We start from the raw sequence: 19,416 nt of genomic DNA, 5'->3' as shown, positions 1-19,416 counted from the left end.
AGCCTGCGAATACGGAATGAAATGGGAAAGCTGTAAACCAGCCCGAAGAGCTGCGCCGCGGTAGCAGTTTGTTTAGAACAGTCATACCTGCTTCATCTTCAGAATCCCATTATCCACAGTGCACGAAGAAGTCTGCAGAGTCACAGTTAGTGAAAACTTGGCAGAAGTGGGAGGTTTATATTTAACCACTGCTCCCCACATTGAAGATCCGTCAGGCCCTCACGTTCTTTGTTTAAACTTTGCGCTGCCGCTCCTGCTCTGTGAGAAGTCAGGAAGAAGGGGACATAGCTGGCTGCCCTCCTCGTTTGAAACCCAAGCTCTGATCAGCTGCGGCGAGCTGAAGGAGGCTCCGACTCAGTCGCGCCAATCAGGCGCAAGGGGAGGAGGCTAACAAGTCTACACTGGATTAGGGAAGGTTTTATAGGTATTTCAAGATAAAGGGCAACTGAGATCAAAGCACGAGTTCGCGAAAGTGGAGGAGCCACTGTAAATTGCTGTATTCCTGCTTTTCAGATGGGCAGTATTTCAAAACTTGCTGCATAAACAGACAAAACTTTGAGAGCCTCTGCGTCTGGGTGTGTCATGCGTTTCGCTGAAGTTCTTTGCGCTTTCCCACTGCAGTTCATCTCTCCCGCTCGTTGAAAAGCAACAAGTAAAAAGCTTCAGCAGGTGCTTGCTCGGTAGAGGTGGAACCCAGGGACGCTCCCGTCCTCACAGGAGAGATGACCATACTCTTACAAGCGGCCCCCAGAACAGTGGGACCACCAGCTCACAACAGCTACAATCCACGGAAGTAATGGGAGACAACTGTTTGCTTGCTTTATGTTTTGAGAGCCAGATTCGGTCATTAAATGCACAGAACAAAGATGCACGTACGTGGCGGTAATAATTGATTTCGAGGTGTTTTATAGCCAATGAAGTACATTTCAGCTGTGTCAAAATGTGGAGAATTGGAAGATCGTTTTATGCACAGCAAGGAGATTAAAGTCAGCTAGCTAATCCGTTTATGTGCGTTAGCTGAGTTATAAAAGTTAGCTGGAAGGACTCCCTTTTACTTATTCAAAGTAGCTCGTTAGGATTTTTTTTTACACCTGAGGGGTATTTGGGTTTTGGGGTGATGAATTTGACCAGACACTCTCGGTTCTGCAGTAGAGTGCCGGCCTGGATGAAAACCACAGCCCAGAAATGCCAGCACTGTGGCAGAGTCAGCCAGGCCAAACTCGAGCCACTTTAGGACTGGATTTATTATTGTCACATTTACCGAGGTGCAGTGGGAAAACTTGTCGTGTTCATACAGAACAAATATTTACACCCAGGGAGAGATCACTGAGCATCATCGAAGAAACTTGGTCAGGGAACAAATGGTCCAATCATTCAGGTCAACAGAGGAAGGAATCATTGTATTTATGGGACAATTCAAGGATTTGCATGTGATGGTGTTGGCTTTGCTATCAGATGAAAATCTTGTACCCTATCCGATATGGATAGGTACGGGTTCCCTCACTAAAGGGAGGTTATACGAGAGACACCTGTTCTTCAAAGGCTAGGTCACTTCCCTGGTTATCCTCCCTGGTGAGTTTAGCTGCCAATACCCACTGTTTGAGTGGTGGGATACTCCTCCCTACCAAGCAGGAGAAACTTCCAGCTAACAAAGTAGTTTATACACAGTTCATTTATTTTCAGTGCTACACATTTATATTTAGATAAAATTCTTTAAACAGATTTAAAACCCACAAAGGCTTTCCATCTTATAAAAGATTTTCAAATTACAAATGCTTTCCAAAACACGAAGGATTTCCAAAATGCAGGTACATCTCCTATAAGGTAAGAAGACATACCATTGAGCTGCCGACGAATGAGACACCTGTAGCAGAAATCAAAAGGCAGAGGAATTAATTCTAGTTCATCCTATCTTTCCGTCATTGTTCCCTGACCGTTTCTAACAAGCTTGGCTGACCTCCTATATTTATACTGTTCTTTTGCTATTTGGAGACTTCACACATGTGATGTTTTTCAGATACTTTTTCACACAGATGGTCTAAAAGTTTCTGGCAAACCTCCAGAAATCACAACCACCCAAATTAAAGCTGTGAAGGCCAAATCTCTGAGTACATTAATTTCCCAACTATTGATAGATCAATTATTTGATGTGCTAAGTGGCAATATCAATCTGGTCTGCAAAGTTTCTTGAGCTAAATAACTTTGCCAGTATTGACTCATTTGATGCAGGCCCAATTAACATCATCCCATTGTTTTACACCGCAACACCCACAAAATGCTGGTGGAACACAGCAGGTCAGGCAGCATCTATGGGAAGAAGCGCTGTCGACGTTTTGGGCCGAGACCCTTCGTCAGGACTAACTGAAAGAAAAGATCGTAAGAGATTTGAAAGTAGTGGGGGGAGGGGGGAAATGCGAAATAATAAGAGAAGACCGGAGGAGGTGGGGTGAAGCTAAGAGCTGGAGAAGTGATTGGCAAAAGGGATACAGAGCTGGAGTAGTTTTACACTGCATCTCTTGAGCAGTCAGCCCGAGTTCTGGGTTATAAATCTGTGCTCTATAGGCAGTGCTGTTTGTTTGTAAAGCAATCCTTTTAACTTTGCACTGCTTGCCAGTTACATTAAGAACAAAAGTTTTTGTTTACGACAAGAAGCTGTACCAATAATATTGGCTGGAAGTTCAACTTTTTGGTCATCAGTAATGTCACCAGATGTGTTAGAAAGCTGAGCTTGGCAAAAATAAGGTACTCCTGGCCTTAGACAGTGAATATCCATCGCATGCAAAGACAAAATTATGTCTTGCAATTTGATTTTCATTGCTATATTGGCAATGATTGTTGCTTTCTCCAGTAACAATAAAATCATTCAGGTGGCTGGCATAACCAGAATGCACAGAGTGTCCTGAACAGGGAAATGGTATGGCACTGGTGCTGACACGGATTTTCTGCTCACTTTTCTTTCTCCACCAACCCCCAGTTTCTCTAATCCTCACTTGACAGCACTGATGTTAGCCAAGGTTACAATACAAATTCTTACCAAGTTCCAACTCTGCTGGGGCATGGTGATATGTACACAATGCTGCAAGATTTGTGTTTTCTTAAGTTTTGAATTGAATTGACTTTGTTTCTAACTTACATGGAGAGCAAAAATCTTTATGTTACATCACCATCTAAATGTGTAATGTGCAATCATAGTAATTTATAATAATTTATAATAAATAGAACAGTCAATGTAACAGAATTCACTCAAATCAGCGTGAGTTCATCAGTCTGATGGCCTGGTGGAAGAAGCTGTCCCGGAGCCTGTTGGTCCTGGCTTTTATGCTGTGGTACTGCTTCCCGGATGGTAGCAGCTGGAATAGATTGTGGTTGGGGTGACTTGGGTCCCCCAATGATCCTACGGGCCCTTTTCACACACCTGTCCTTGTAACTGTCCGGAATCATGGGAAATTCACATCTACAGATGTGCTGGGCTGTCCACACCACTCTCTGCAGAATCCTATGGTTAAGGGAGGTACCATTCCCATACCAGGCAGTGATGCAGCCAGTCAGGATGCTCTCAATTGTGCCCCTGTAGAAAGTTCTTAGAATATGGGGGCCCACACCAAACTTCCTCAAGCATCTGAAGTGAAAGAGGTGCTGTTGTGCCTTTCTCACCACACAGCTGGTGTGTACAGACCACGTGAGGCCCTGTGGATGCCGAGGAACTTGAAGCTGTTTACCCTCTCAACCCCAGATCCATGGATGTCAATAGGGGTTAGCCCGTCTCCATTCCTCCAATAATCCACAACCAGCTCCTTTGTTTTTGCGACATTGAGGGAGAGGTTGTTTTCTTGACATCACTGTGTCAGAGAGATGACTTCTTCCCTGTAGGCCACCTCGTTATTCCTTGAGATAAGGCCAATCAATGTAGTTTTGTCAGCAAATTTAATTAGCAGATTGGAGCTGTGGGTGGCGACACAGTCATGGGCATACAGGGAGTAAAGGAGGGGACTCATTACGCAGCCCTGAGGGGCACCTGTAATGAGAGTCAGAGGGGTGGAGGTGAGGAGCCCACTCTTACAACCTGCTGGTGATCTGACAGAAAGTCCAGGATCCAGCTGCACAAGGTAGGGTCAAGGCAAAGGTCTCGGAGCTTCTTGTCGAGCCTGGATGAACTACGGTGTTGAATGCTGAACTGTAGTCCAAGAACAACATTCTCACATAAGCATCCTTCTTCTCCAGATGTATAAGGATGGTATGTAGAGCAGTGGCTATTGCTCTCCTGAATGTAACAATCATTAAATGTACAAGATATTTTGCTCAGCTTATACGAGGGGTGATTGATAAGTTTGTGGCCTAAGGTAGGAGGAGTCAATTTTAGAAAACCTAGCACATTTATTTTTCCTACATTTACACACTTAGTCCAGAGGTCGTGGAGCATACGGATTCTTCTTTGTAGAAGTCGGCGTCTTGGACCTCCAGAAGTGGTCGACAACAGGGGTGATTGATAAGATCGTGGCCTAAGGTAGAAGGAGATGTTATTAACTTCAAACTTTTCTGCATAATCACTGAAAGAGTTGAACCGCATGTGCACATAACGAGAGCTGTATAACTCATCTCCTTCTGCCTTGGGCCACAAACTTATCAATCACCCCTCCTGTGGACCACTTCTGGAGGTCCAAGACACCAACTTCTACAAAGAAGGATCCGTATGCTCCACGACCACTGGACTAAGTGTGTAAATGTAGGAAAAATAAATGTGCTAGGTTTTCTAAAATTGACTCCTCCTACCTTAGGCCACAAACTTATCAATCACCCCTCGTATATTATGAATAAAGTCTATCTTTGCAACACCACTTCTCAATATTTCCACCTCCTTCCCTGTCTGTGCATTAGCCTGTGGTTCGCAACTAGGCCTCATGAGGCATCAGAGAAGCCACCAAACTTCAAGGGTCTGCCTATGTGGTGTACTCACGCTGCTATAAGGACAGGGAGCACTAGACTAGGGACAATGAAAGAATGGTCAGTCATAACTAAATCATTGCAGCGTGCAACTTGGTAGGATTTCGATGTGCTTGCTACCCTTGTCCGTCCAAGTGGTGGAGGTCTCAGCTGGTGGTGATAATAACACCATTGATTGACAAAGAAGACTTGGCGGGTTACTGTAGTTGGTGTCAGCCTATACCCTGGCAAGAAATGGTGACGAGTCCTCCAACATGCAGTACACTGTATTAATGCCATTAGTGTACACTGGAGCATAGTTCCATGGTCAATGATCCAAACTGGAATGTACTCCATAGGACACTCATTCACGTCAGGATAACAGTACTATGCTGAGGTACAGTTCTCTTGTCACTGATTTATACCGGAAAATGGATCTACTGATGCTGAATTTGCAGGTGTAGGAATATTATTCAAATCCAACAGTTTCACTATTGTCTTCAGTATTGCAGTGACAGATACCGTCATTCCTACCCAGACAAGCTACTGCGTGGCTCTGAAACTCACACTCAATTATCTCAGTAGGCTGCTACTATCTATTAAATATCCACTTAAAATTGATTATTATGGCACAGATGAAAGTAGAGAGCATTTGCGCCTGAGTATTATATTCTGAAATAGAATCTGCCAAAACTTGGAGTGAATTTGGAATTTCCTTTTAATCCCAGTGCAGTCAACAGTTGAATCTCTGGAATGATTAATTAATGGAGCCCAGATTCCAATGCTGTTTTGCAGATTAAATCACTGACATCAGACAAGTGAACCATTGCTTAAATTGGTTTCTGGAAAGATTCCAAAGCTATCTTCTTTTGAAAAACTCAAGACTGATTCACCAAAGATCATTCTAGTTAATAGAGGAAAGAGCTTAAGACTTTGTTTACATTCCCATATAATACCATTACTACATGCAGTGCAGTGTCACTGTATTGGTAAATGAAACAAAATTTTTGAAACTTTCAAATGTCAAATTACTCAGCAGTAAAGGGGGTAGTTTAAAGCAGTCAAACTCATTTCTTTTCATTTTTGATATTCATTCACATGGACTCCAATATTAAGCCTGTGGCTAACATTCCCCTTCTAAAATTTGTCTTCTTGTAGCAAGAACTTGACCCCTTTCCTTCTCACAGATAGTTTCAGCATTAGTCTTTCCTCTTTATAGGACTATCAAAGCATATATCTAAACTACCTGCATTCAAGTTACACACACAAAATGCTGCTGGAACGCAGCAGGCCAGGCATCATCTATAGGAAGAAGTACAGTAGACGTTTCGGGCCGAGACCCTTTGTCAGGACCCGTCCTATAGAGGCCGCCTGGCCTGCTGCGTTCCACCAGCATTTTGTGTGTGTTGCTTTAATTTCCAGCATCTGCAGATTTCCTCGTGTTTGCATTCAAGTTAGTTGTCCTGTTCTACAAACTGTGCAAGGATGCATGCACAATATTTTAAAATGGAAATGTTGAGACAGATTGCAAAAACTATGAAGTGTTACCAATGGGATTCAGACATTTAACTCCACTTCTATTCTTCCTTAACAATTTTATGTCCTGAGGCAGATTTTCTGTCCACAAAATAGAGCCTTCTACTGTCATGTTGTCATACCTTTGAGTCACATCTTCCATTTTTAAATCCCATGTTTGTACAATCAATGGAAAATGCCTATGTAAACATGTCACATTGAAATTACATTGTACTGCCCATTGGTGGTGCTATAGAGCCTCGGATTTCTTTCTCAACTACTCAGCCTCCAATGCAAACAAATCTGCCCCCATAGGATACATCAAGATATATAATTCCTGGGGGGGGGGGGGATGGGGGGATGGGTGGCTCTCTCCCCAGGGACATCGTCTCTGATAAGGGAGAAGATGCTGATCATCAACGTCTCCATCATGGAAAGCAGGAGTCCTGCCTTCTCCATAAGGGTAGAGCTGATTCACCAGAATTACTCTGGTTTCTACAGAAAGCAAAAGGTAATTTCCCAAATATTAACTATAGCATCTTGTTCTAGCTTGCTTGTCAGGCAAGACATTACTTCTCTTATGACCTGCAGCTCATGCACCATGCCAAACATTCGCTCCCTCCACCACCAGTGCACAAGGGCGACAGTGTGCAACTCCCACAAAAAACAATGCAGTTACTCACCAATCACACACCCCAAACTTACAATATCTCTCACCCAGAAGGACAGAGACAAAAAGTGCACGGGGATACCTAATACTAAATGTTAGTACTACATTCTCTCCTCAAATCACACACTATTTTTACCCAAAAATGTATTATCAGCCTTTTATTAGCCCCCTACCCAATGGCATGATGGGAGTAACTTCACCAGAAAGACTGGCTGGGTTCAGTAAAGTAGCTCACTATCGCCCTCTTGAGGACAGCTAGGAAAGGACATTATACAACAACTCTGTCACTACCCTGACTGGGAGGTGCAGGCAGATACTTACAGCATTTAAGAAGATTCTAGACAATCACATGAATTGTCAAGGCATGGAAAGCTATGGACCAGGTATATTGGATTAGCTTAGATGACAACACGGTGTTCAGCATGAGGGCCTGTTTCTATGTCACGTGACTCAGTGATCCCCAGAGAGTGAATGAAAGGCATATATCAACGAGTAAGAAAAGTCAACACATAATAGGGCTTGCATACTTTTTGAACCCTGTTGTATGTTAGTTATTCAGTATTTTGGGCATGAGGTAACTGGTTGCTTGACTGACAAATTAGTGATCACCTTTTTGGGTGAGGTTTCTGTCTACACATCCAGTATGAAGAAATGAGGTGGTGGTGGAGGCATTATAAAGATGGGCATGCAGGGTGATTATTGGTAGGTGTGTGGAGGCAAAGTTGCTTCAAGACTCTAGTTAAATATACAAGCAGGATTGGAATCCAAGTATTTACTAAGTACTTCATAAACTACTGAGAGGAATTAGTACTTAATGAAACACTTGATAAGTACTGGGGAAGTGAAGAACATGTAGGAAGGCCAAATCTTGTCTCCAGATTCCCACAGACTCATCAGATAATTCTTACAGTCAGAGTGCCATTTTATCAAGTAACTTGCTGAATTCCACACCAAAGCACCAAGCAGTCAAATGGAAAACTACTGTCAAAAGGGATGCCAAGAAAACAGCACCTGAAACCCAGAAGTCTGTTGTATTGGTGACGGTTGCCTGGGAAGACCAAAGGATATTACTGTTCATTAACAGGAAGGAAACAAGTTTATTGTGCACATTGTCTTCACACCACAAGGTCTACTGGCCCTTGGTCTTGTTCCTGGCATGGTATCACTCAAAGGGAGTGAACAAAGATAACTGGAGAGAATGGAGGTGCTGAGGAAGCAGGGAGTCTCAGAAGCACCTGGACAGATTAGGAGAATGGACAAAGAAGTGGCAGTGGATTACAGTGTAGGGAAGCGCATTGCCATGCACTTTGGTAGAAGGGAAGAAAGCATAGACTATTTTCTAAATGGGGAGTGAATTCAGAAACTGAAATGCAAAAGGAATTGGGAATGCTAGTGCAGAATTTCCTAAAGGTTAACTTGCAGATTGAGTCAGTAGAACGGAAAGCCAATGCAATGCTAGTGTTCACTTCAAGAGGACTGGAACATGAAAGCAAGGATGTAATGCTGAGGCTTTATAAGGCATCGCTCAGACCACATTTGGAATATTGTGAGCAATTTTGGGGTCCTATCTGAGAAAGGATGTGTTGGCTTTGGAGTGGGTCCAAAGGAAGTCATGAGAATAATCCTGGAATTAAAAGGGTTAATATATGAGGACCATTTGATGGCTCTGGGTCTGTAATTGCTGGAGTTTAGAAGAATGAGGGGTATCTCATTGAAACCTAATGAATATTGAAATGCTGAGGCAGAGTGAATGTGGAGAGGATGTTTCTAATAGTGGTAGAGTCTAGGACCAGAGGGCAAAGCCTTAGAATAGAAGGGCCTCCCTCTAGAACAGAGATGAGGAGGAATTTCTTTAGACAGAGGATGATGAATCTGTGAAAAATCTTAGCCACAGGTGGCTATAGAGGCCAAGACGTTGGGTATATTTAAAGCACTGTTTAAAATGTTCTTGATCAGTAAAGGCATTAAAGGTCACAGGTTGAAGACAGAAGAATGGTGTTGAAGAAAAAATGAATCAGCCATGATCGAATAGTGGAGTAGACTTGATCGGCTGAATGGCCTAGTTCTTCTCCCACGTCTTATGATCTCACCCCAAACCTCCAATCAAGCGATGGTTCTAGAGACTGAGTATGCATCATCAGAATCTGATTTGCATGTTTAAAGAGGATCTAGTAGCTTGGCTCAGGAGCCTTTATCCAAGAGCATTTTAAAACATACTCAAAAAGACTGGAGCTGGAAAGGAGTCATTTAAATCACAGTTCCCATTTAAATATTCTCTTCACTCAATTTAAAATCAGCCGCCAAGGCTCAATGTTGGTCATCCTATTGAGAGAACCTCCTGCGTCCAAATGGTGCAGAAAAGGTAAAAGGTTCCCATGACGGGATACAGCGGGATAACTCTGTGCAGGAGAGGCTGCAGTTTCAATACCTGAGGGTAGGGATTCACGGCAGAGCATCCTCAGATTTATTTGTGGTGTAAAGGAGAGAATTCAATACGATGGTGATGTAAGATGGAGCTTGTAATATACTAGACATGTAATATGCACTCAGTGGCCACTTTGTTAGGTACAGGAGTGGAACCTGGTATTGCCCATCCACTTCAAGTTTCGACATGTTGCAAGTTCAGAGATGTTTCTCCTCACACCACTGTTCTAACAAAGTTAGAAGTTGGAAGTTCAAAGTAAATTTATTATCAAAGTACATATATGTCACCATTTTCAATCCTGAGAACCATTTTCTTGTGGGCATACTCAATAAATCCATAATGGAATAATAACCATAATAGAATCAAAGAATGACCCCCACCAACTTGAGCGTTCAACCGGTGTGCAAAAGACACAAACTGTGCAAATATAAAAAGTGAGTCGATAGGTTGTGGAAACATAACCTGAAGTGAAGTTGGATCCCTTGGGAACAAGAGCCTGATGGTTGAGGGGTAATAACTATTCTTGAACTTGGTCTTGTGAGTCCTGAGGTTCCTGTGCCTTCGTCCTGATAGCAGCAGCAAGAGGAGAGCATGGCCTGGGCGGTGGGGGACCCTGGTGATGGATGCTGCTTGGTTATTTGAGTTATTGCTACCTTCCTGCCAGCTTGAGCCAGTCTGCCCATTAATGAGGCATTTTTCTCCACAGAACGGCTGCCCTCTCTGTGTTTTTTGCTCCATTCTCTGTAAATTCTAGACACTAATTAAACCATGTCATAAGGCACCAATGCACATTCCATGATAAAGTCATTCTTCCCCATTCTGATGCTTGGTCTGAACAACAATGGAAGCTCTTGACCATGACTGCATGATTTCACGCAGTGAGTTGCTGCCACATGATTGGCTGAGTGGATATTCGCATTATCGACCAGGTGTAGAGGTGTACTTAATAAAGTGGCCACTGTGTATATTATGTATACACACAGTAAATTATAGTTGTTAATGAGAGTGGTGAGCAGAAGAGCATCTCTGAAAACAAACTTTGAAAGGATAGGTTACAGCAGCAGAAGACCATGAATGAACATTCAGTGGAAACTTTACTCGGTATTGGAGGCACCTAATAAAGTGACCATGGAGAGTACTGTATATGACACAACCGTAGTGTGTTATATACGGTAGAGAGTGAATTTAGTCTATGATGAACTATGAGGGTTGACCTTTGGAAGGCACTATAACATGTAGATGCAATATTTACTTTGGGGGAGAAGTCAGTCTCCCCACAACTTCGGGAAAGTGTGTGGGAAGAATCAAATAGGAGGTGTCACTGCAGCAGAAAATAATTTGTAAACGGGGAACCACTGCAAGCCTCAACGGGTACTTAACATCAAGGATGTGAAGGAGCAGGACTTGTCAAGGCCTGCCTTAACTGCTGGCTTTGCCTATCTTCATTTGCATACATCAAAAGGAAAATAACTTACATTTATATAGCACCTGTCACATCTTCAGGACATCTAAATTGGCTTATAGCCGATAAAGTCCCATTATTGTTGGAGCAAAGATAAATAGCCTAGAGTACTCTGAGGTAGTAATGACAGTTGGGGGTTAGGTACAGACCTGGAAAACATAAGGAACTCCTTTGTTTGTTAAAACAACACCATTTCATGCTCATACATTAACTAAATGGGACCTATGAAATCATAAAACATTAAAACACTGATGGATGTTGTTCAGTTCATTATATCCATGCTGGCCATGAAAGATTTTAGGTGAATCCTACTTTCCAGTCCTTTGTCCACGGTTCAACAGGTTATGCCTCTAAGTGCTCATACTGGTGGTGCTTTAGTGAGGTGAGATTTTCTACCTCCTCCGCCTTTATAGGCAATAGGTTTTGTATCTCCACCACTTATTGAAAGCTTTTTCACCTCAATGCCACCCTAATCCTTCTACTAAAGGAGCTAAATAATTGCTCTCAAGTATTGCCTGTTCAATGCATTAACCAAAGGTAACATCATAGCCAAACTCTCTCACTCTACCACCTCTGATGTGATTTGAACCAATAAATTTCAAACTTGTTACAAGAATGCTACCACTGAGTCTTGCCTCTTGCCTACCTTGAATTTGTTCTCCTGTCCTTAGCAGGAATTCTGAAATGTGCTGAGATTTGAGAGTCTTGGAAGGTGAGCCAGGACTTAATGTGGAACAAAAATTTAATTTCGAATGTCAAAGGATGCAGTATGTAAAGAAAAATATCTAATTGTTTCCAGAGATTTAAAAAATCCCTCTTACAGAAAGAAGATACCAAGGAGATAAAAAACAAAGATAAATGTAGATTAAATCCACATGTGGCCAATGTACAAATGTGCTACAGTCAAATCATTGAGAAAAAGCTCCAACCTTCTGTGTAATGGTAGGAGTATGAGATATATTAACAATAGTTTTTGAGTTGCCTTAAGTACAATGCTAGATCATTTTCTCAGATCCTTCTTCACTCACATCTGCCTTCCAAAAGTCACACTCCTAACTGCTCCAACTGCTACCCTACCTCCCAACCCAGTCCTATGTCTGTGTCTGAAAACAGCTCTCAATCAGAAACTGGATTTCAGATTCAATTAATTTGTTTATCACATATACAGTACATTGAAACATACATTGAACTGCATTGTTTGTGTTAACAACAAAACTATCTAAAGATGTGCCCCATTATGAGTAGACCATTACTTCAAGTATTCTTCACTACCTCCTGACTCTATGCTTAAACTCCCACCATCCACATGGGGCAGAGCTAAAGACAGTGTCAAACAGCAAGTTCTCCCAGCCCATCAGCGAAACAGTTAAACTCTTCCTTTTCTAAAGTCTCTATTTTCCTTTTCAAGGTGGCTGGGATCCTGTCAGAGTTTGTGACCTATGACAGCATGAAAACTGTGCTTCTCCCTTTCTTGGAGCTCTCCGGTCGGCTACACTTTTGATGTGTCTGCGTGCAAGCTGAAGTCAGGCGTTTTTGGGGTGCAGCTTTGCACAGCCTTGTGTACAAGGATTCTCACAGGTGTCGCGAATTGAAACATCACAGGGAGCTTGTACATTGGGACAACAAAAGAGGCTGCTGGCGACTGTGACTATAACATCGAAATAGTGACTGTTTGTCTCCCCTCTCACTGTGAAAGGAGTGATTGCTGTCTCTCTGAGAGACAGAGAGCCCGAGGGATGTCGAATTGTTGGAATGAATAGTTAGCTTTGATGTACTGTAGACCATGTAAACCTCTTTGGAGGTTTTGCTTTTGCTTGCATAGTTGGTGGTGAAAATGCTGAGACTATATGTTAGAATAAGTGGGGGGAGGCTGCTGTTAGTGCTTGGCGGCGGGGCAGGTGGCTTTAGAGTTCTTACATTTTGTTTCTCTCATTCATTCTTTGGGGTTTTTCTTCTGTTTCAAGGATATTTGTTGAGAGCACGAATTTCAGGTTGTATATTGTATACATTCTCTGATATTAAATGGAAACATTGAACCATCCCCATTTTTCATCTGCATGTTATCTGCTTGGAGCCAGATTCACCTTTCTCAACCACTCCAGGGACACTTTTTGCACTAGATGAGCAGACCTCTGTTGTCATTGACATCTATTGTCTCCAGTAAAGCATCTCCTTAGATTTAAAACTGTTACTCTGGATTCCGATCCCAGAGAATCTTGCATACCTCTGTTTCAATAACCTCCTCCAATCCAATAGCTCTTTGACATTCCATGTATCCCAATTTTAGCTGTTCTACACAACTGGAAGCAACTTCTACTGCCCTCGCGGTGCACTTCTACACAGCTATGCAGTGAGTTAAACAACTTTCCAAAGCTCACCCAAGACAGAAGCGTTCTTCAGGGTTTTTATTGAGATCTCTAACTTGTGAAAAGATTTTGCTGTTTCAAGGATGGAGATGAATGTACTTCAAATTAAATCAAAATTGACCCACACAAGAAATGATATAACAAACAGCTTGCGTACAGGAAGTGATGTTCATACAAAATGAACTGCACCTCTAGAGGCCTGGCATCCATAGGATATCAAACTTAACTAGTGAAGCTAATAGTCACAGTGAATGGCGGTGCTGGCTAGAAGGTCCGAATGGCCTACTCCTGCACCTATTGTCTATTGTCTAGTCAACATTATCATTTCATTAAGTCTTTGGCAAAAGAAGGATAGACTGGTCTTGGAAACTATTTTACTACATCATCTTTAATCGTTCTCATTTCAAAAATACTAGCCTTGAGGACATAGTTGCTCTGATGAGCAGAGAGGTGACATGGAGATTACCTGGAATGCTGAATGGGAAAGTTACCTCTGAAGTGAGGTAACAGCTGCATGAATTTGTGGGATTTTTCCCCCATTCTTGGAGCTCTCCAGTCAGCCGTGTTTTTGATATGTCCAGCTTTAGACTGAAGTTGGGCGCCTTCAGCTCATCTTCCAGCTTGCAGTAGCTGTCAGAGTCAAAAAAGGGACAGGGTTTACTAAAGGGATTTTGTTTAGGGGGAGGTTCCTGCTTTGTGAAGCATGGCACTTCCTCTGCATAAATCTGTCTTTGAACAACAAGAGGGATTCGAACCTTCGCTCGATTCACTTTCTCTGCACTGACAAGTTGCTTACAAATGTGCCAATCATTGCAAAGGCTGTCTTTAGCTACTCCTGCGAAGGAATGAGCATTATGAGAGAGCTGGGCAATTGACCTGGCTTTCCAGCTTGAAAAACGCTCAAAGTGTGCACTGCCAAGTTAGAGTGGTAATAAATTAGTGATGTTAGTTGAGACTTGAGGAAGTATTTTTACATCTGCCTGGGGGTCAGCTAAATTGAAAGTTTCCTGCTGACTATGCTCTTGTTGGGGGTCAGCCAGGAATGCAGGGTTAGTCAACCATGAGGAGAAAGTAAGCTAATTTGTTTAGAGCCCTCTTGTGGCATGATCAGCCCTGTTGAGATCAGTAGGAACATAGTTCCATTAACTCCTCTGGGTTGAGCACCTGATACGTTGGATCCTATTATACACATAAACGTAGAATCTTCTTGGTTCATTAAATATACAGTACAACTGAGCACAAACTAGCTGTTGGTAAAAAATGTGATATCATCAGGTTCTGCATCCAGCTCTTCAGTTATCATCTCTGCCTTCTCAACCTCTAGAACAGCAATACTGAGTTTAAGCCTCGGTTGTGAGATCTGGTTTGGGAGCAGGCTTTTCCTTGCCCAGGATGAATCTAACTTCACTGTACTTATCAGCATCTGAGACCTTCAGGTATGCGACAGCAGCAATAGCTTTAGTTGACACATCACAGAAGATGCAGATTGTTTTCTTCTGAGCTCCAGATAGTGGAATTATTGTGAAGGGTAGAACACCACTGATGCTACTGCTCAACCTTCTCCTTAGGGAGTGGGCATCCCTTCTGCAAGTGTCGGTGGTCCACTCTCTCGACATGAAGTGTCTCTGGATACCGACTGGTTCAGCAAATCCAAGAGGGTCAAATAGGCTGTTGATAGTCAATAACATGCCATGATGTGTAAAGGGTCTTTCAATATCAGCAACCTGGAAAGTTAGGCTGTAAGTAATAAGGTCCCATCCAAGGCCCAGACCTAAGGAGGTCCCATCTGAGATCAAGATACTAGCCTTGAGGAAATAGTTGCTCTGATGAGCAGAGAGGTGACATGGAGATTACCTGGAATGCTGAATGGGAAAGTTACCTCTGAAGTGAGGTAACAGCTGCATGAATTTGTGGGACTTTTTTCCCCATTCTTGGAGCTCTCCAGTCAGCTGTGTTTTTGATATGTCCAGCTTTGGTCAGATCCTCAGAAGGGAAATGTTGCAAGACCTCAGTACAGTTGGGTGTGATTACGTGCAATCTGAGGTTAGACAGCACAAACATGCCTTGCACTGCTTTCAGCATTTTGACTGCTCTTTATGCATAACAAAATAATTTAAGTCTACCTTCAATATAGAAATCCCTTTTAAGTACCTCTGTGCTTCAGTCCAGAAGTTTTTCCTCTCCCTCAATAGCTGTCCATTTAAGGCCATGGGTTGCCACGGCTGGCGGGGGACAGTTACAAAAACATAACTCTCATGCGGTACTCCAGAATCTTGACGTCCATTTGGTGGCCACGTTGGTGGTTTCCTTCTCAATGTGCGACTGAGGGCAGGAGTCCACTAAGGGCCTGCTCTCTGGTGTTTGGTAGGCGTTGTCACTGAGAGTGGAAAGCAAGGGGAGATACACAACTTTTTGACTTGCCTTTGCTAAACTCTTTGTTCATGATCTGAAGGACGACCTCACCTTGATGGCAGTTGCCAGCTTATAACCATCTTCTCAGTGACAGGAGACCAGCTTGTCTCAACCTGGTTGAATAGGGGTAAGTACATTAACCTACCTACAATCTTCTCTTTAACACGGATTCTTCACAGCAATTCAAAAACTTGAGAGCCTATTCTCCTGGATATTATTCTTAACCGTGCTGACTGATGGCTCATGAGCGCCATTATGTCCAGGTCCAGACGTTGTGGGTAGTGAAGTGTGCTGTTCCTGGGCTTTATATGGATGGATGATGTCTCTGCCAAGCAAAAGTAAAATCTCAGCAGGAAGTGAAGAGGGCTGATCTTGTCAGAATAGCTTTAAAATGTGAATGACTGTGCTGTGATTTCATCCCTGTTGTCGGGAATATCGTCAAACTGAAGGAGAGTTGGCAAGGGTAAGAAGACCTCCTCTCCTAATGACTCCATGACCAATCCACTGGATTTTCTTCTGGCAACTTCTAATGTTCCAGAACATGTCTTTAGAGTGTACGTGGAAACAGAACTTTGAATACTGAGTGTGTCAAAGAATGTCAATTTTACCAATGACACATTGCACTGATCATCCAATGTCATTTGTGCCTTTATCTTTTGGTCATGATGTCCTTTTGGGTAGATGTTAACTGGAGATTTATCAGAGTAGGATTTGCTTTGGACATACCTCTGAGCGTGAGGAAGTAACTACATCTGATGGATGCTCAGCTGGCTCCCCGTCATGCTCTGCTGTGGGTGCGCTGGGACAGGTAGCCCAAGGTGCCAGCCGGAATGAAGGTCATATCATGTGAATGAAGTTGATATGGTCACTGTTGCACTCAGTGCTGTGCAGGATTGCTTTTCAGTCGTTTGCTTGGTGTGCTGTTGAAGCACAACACTTGAAACATTGAGTGCTCTTTTAGAAAGTGTCATCGGTCTGCAAGCAGTTTTTCTCTGAATCCTCTGCATTTCTTTCAAGGTTGAGGTTGCTTATGGGCAGGACATTGTCTATCGAGGTTCATCATAGAGCTTCAGTTTTGTTGACTGTAGTAGGAGTTTTTGCTGGAGGTCTTTCTTTGAATGTTGTGTTACAGAGGTTGAGAGCAGAAAACTAGAGTCATTTTGCGTTGGCAGATGATTTCCAGAAAGATAAAATTGGTGGATAGGGGCATGATGCTTTGTTTTATAGCTGAAGCCTTCAGGTAATCCTCATTTTTGTGGTTTGAAGTTCTGACAACAGATCTGCAAGCTCCTTTTAGTTTCCATGGTCCTTTATGTAAGAGCTTTGGAAAATTATCAAGTCTGCTGAAGAGAGATTCTTTGATTACTTCTGGAAAGCCATAGCATTGGTACAGCCTCTGCCACAGTATTTGTAAGCCCCTGGTTGGATTACTAATGTGAACTAACCTACTACTATTTTATTCTACTAGATCTAACGTAACCCTTCCTGCATGTTGCAGTGATCCCCACCCTTTGCAGAAGTTGTGAGGGAGTGTCTTTGAGTGGGGAGGGGGGAGAGCAGTCTGGGATGACATAAATAGCCGGGTATTATGGTTTGAGTGAGGGGCAAGGGCTAATCAGGGGTAAGAGTGGGGGGGGGGTGATTTTCCCAAGGCTGTGGCATTGGGAAAGGACCAGGATCTTGAACATGAAGCATGTTAGGAGTCTGGGCTCTGAGCTCTGAAGCTCTGGTGGGTTGAAGTGCTAGGGCGATGAAGAGGGGGATAGTGAGTCAGACCCATGTTGGGGTGGGGGCACCTGAAGAATCAAAATGAGGCCGTTATCTCTGATGCTAATGTCTGAAGACCAATCTGTCCTGTCCTCACCTGTACCTCTGATGAAGCAGTACTCCCTTATGATATAGTGCTCAAGACTATGAGGTATAGTACTACCTGCAGCCCTCAGTCTCTCAAAATGAAGAACATCTAACACTCTGTAGACCTTTGATGTTGTAAAAGACAGCATAGTGGCTATATAGGTCAGGACATGCAAAAAACGTGTAAATAGTCATATTAGAAAAGCTATACCTAAAACAACATCAGAAATAATTTAAATCAATGGGGATGTTTCCTCTTGAAGGGAGAGAGCATCCAGACTATAACTGCTAGAACCATTGTTGCTGCCCTCCAGTATTCAATGTGCAAGTGGTTCCTTGCACGTACAAATGTACTACAGAGCTGTAAGTATCTCTCAGTCTGCATGTAGTGCTCTCCCAGCCCCAGCTAATGGGGGGGGGGGCAGATATGACTGTGCCTCTTTGTACATCAACATGAAAACTGTATCAACGTGGTCTTCCAGCTACCTCAAAGATAGGAGATGGATACGAACCATAAAAGCTGGTATGTACAGACATTGTGCTACGAACCAAATTGATGTTCTGGCCTCTTTTCAGGACTGTGGGCTGTACAAAACCTTACTGCTTAGATAATTGACTTGAAAGTCATGACAACATTTGATTATACTACCGGGACTTTTGCATAGCTGTCAATGTTATATTTAATATATGACTCATTTCAAACATAAAAGAGGTATTGGATATAATTGTTCATGTTCACTCTTCCTACTACTATTTTATTCTACTAGATCATCTGCAAACAATTCTGTTCAATCTGAAATTTCCTTGCCATAGTGCATGATTTGCTGGACAGAGGGTCCCCAGGTCCCCCTCTGGTGTTTGGAAGAATACACTGCAGCTACTTTCACTTCTGTGGGAAAACTGCACTGACAGAGGGGCTAGTAATTACTGTGCGATGTATAAGGCTCACCAATAACTATTTCAGTTGAGGGTCTGCAGCTGTGAACTTGAGAAGAGCCCAGTTACATTTCTGAGGGGAGTTACAAAACAATCTTGAATGATCAGAATTGGATTTCACTCTGAGATCAACCCGATTTCACGAGTGTAGCACAAATGCACACAGCATGGAGTATACGGCAGATGCCAGAAATCTAAGATAAAGCAGAAGTATTCAGCAGGCATAGGAGCATCTTTGAGCAGGACACAGGTATAACATTAAGGTTGATAACCATGGCAACCAGTTTGTGCACAGCAAGGCCCCTAAAACAGCAACAGGATAATGCTTGCATGTGGCAATTTTGATCAAAGTCACTGGAACAGAAACCCACCTGCCATTAGACTTTTTTTCTGTAATTGCTGGATATATTTGACATAGCTACAACCCCATTGTTGTTAAAACTTGATGGGCTTGTATTATTTATTGAGACACAGCGTGGAACAGGCCCTTCCGAACTTTCAAGCCACACTGCCCAGCGATCCCCTATTTTAATCCTGGCCGGGACAATTTGCAATGATCAATTAACAGTCTTTGGACTGTGGGTGGAAGCCAGAGCACCTGGAAGAAACCCATGTGGTCACGGGGAGAACATACAAACTCCTTATAGGCAGCGGTGGGAATTGAACCCGGGTCGCTGGTACTGTAAGATGTTATGCTAACTACTAGGCTACCATGCCAGCCCATATTCAGCATACTGTAAGCAATAAAGCATCACTGATGATGAAAAACCACCAGTCTTTCTACCATTTCCCCCCAACACTACTTAACCTGCAAAAGCTTTACAAATTCAGACAGAATTTCCTAAAATAGAACCTA

The 19,416-nt window shown here is 42.9% G+C and overlaps 1 protein-coding gene across 2 annotated transcripts in view; it reads right to left on the bottom strand.

Annotated features, from left to right (window-relative positions):
- Positions 1–19,416, bottom strand: part of LOC140727914 (E3 ubiquitin-protein ligase Midline-1) — a 389,541-nt gene that overhangs the window by 197,007 nt on the left and 173,118 nt on the right. The window contains exon 1 of one of the 2 annotated variants that reach the window (XM_073045881.1): positions 88–323. The exons of the other annotated variant lie outside the window; for it this stretch is intronic. The gene's annotated coding sequence lies outside the window, so the exon portion shown is untranslated. Of the gene's footprint in view, positions 1–87; positions 324–19,416 lie in introns of those variants that run through there. 2 annotated transcript variants of the gene reach the window in all.

Source organism: Hemitrygon akajei, chromosome 5, assembly GCF_048418815.1.
Source record: "Hemitrygon akajei chromosome 5, sHemAka1.3, whole genome shotgun sequence".
In the NCBI taxonomy this organism is placed as follows: Eukaryota; Metazoa; Chordata; class Chondrichthyes; order Myliobatiformes; family Dasyatidae; genus Hemitrygon; species Hemitrygon akajei.
The sequence above is the reverse complement of the archived record's forward strand: the minus strand, read 5'-3'. Positions and strand labels throughout refer to the sequence as shown.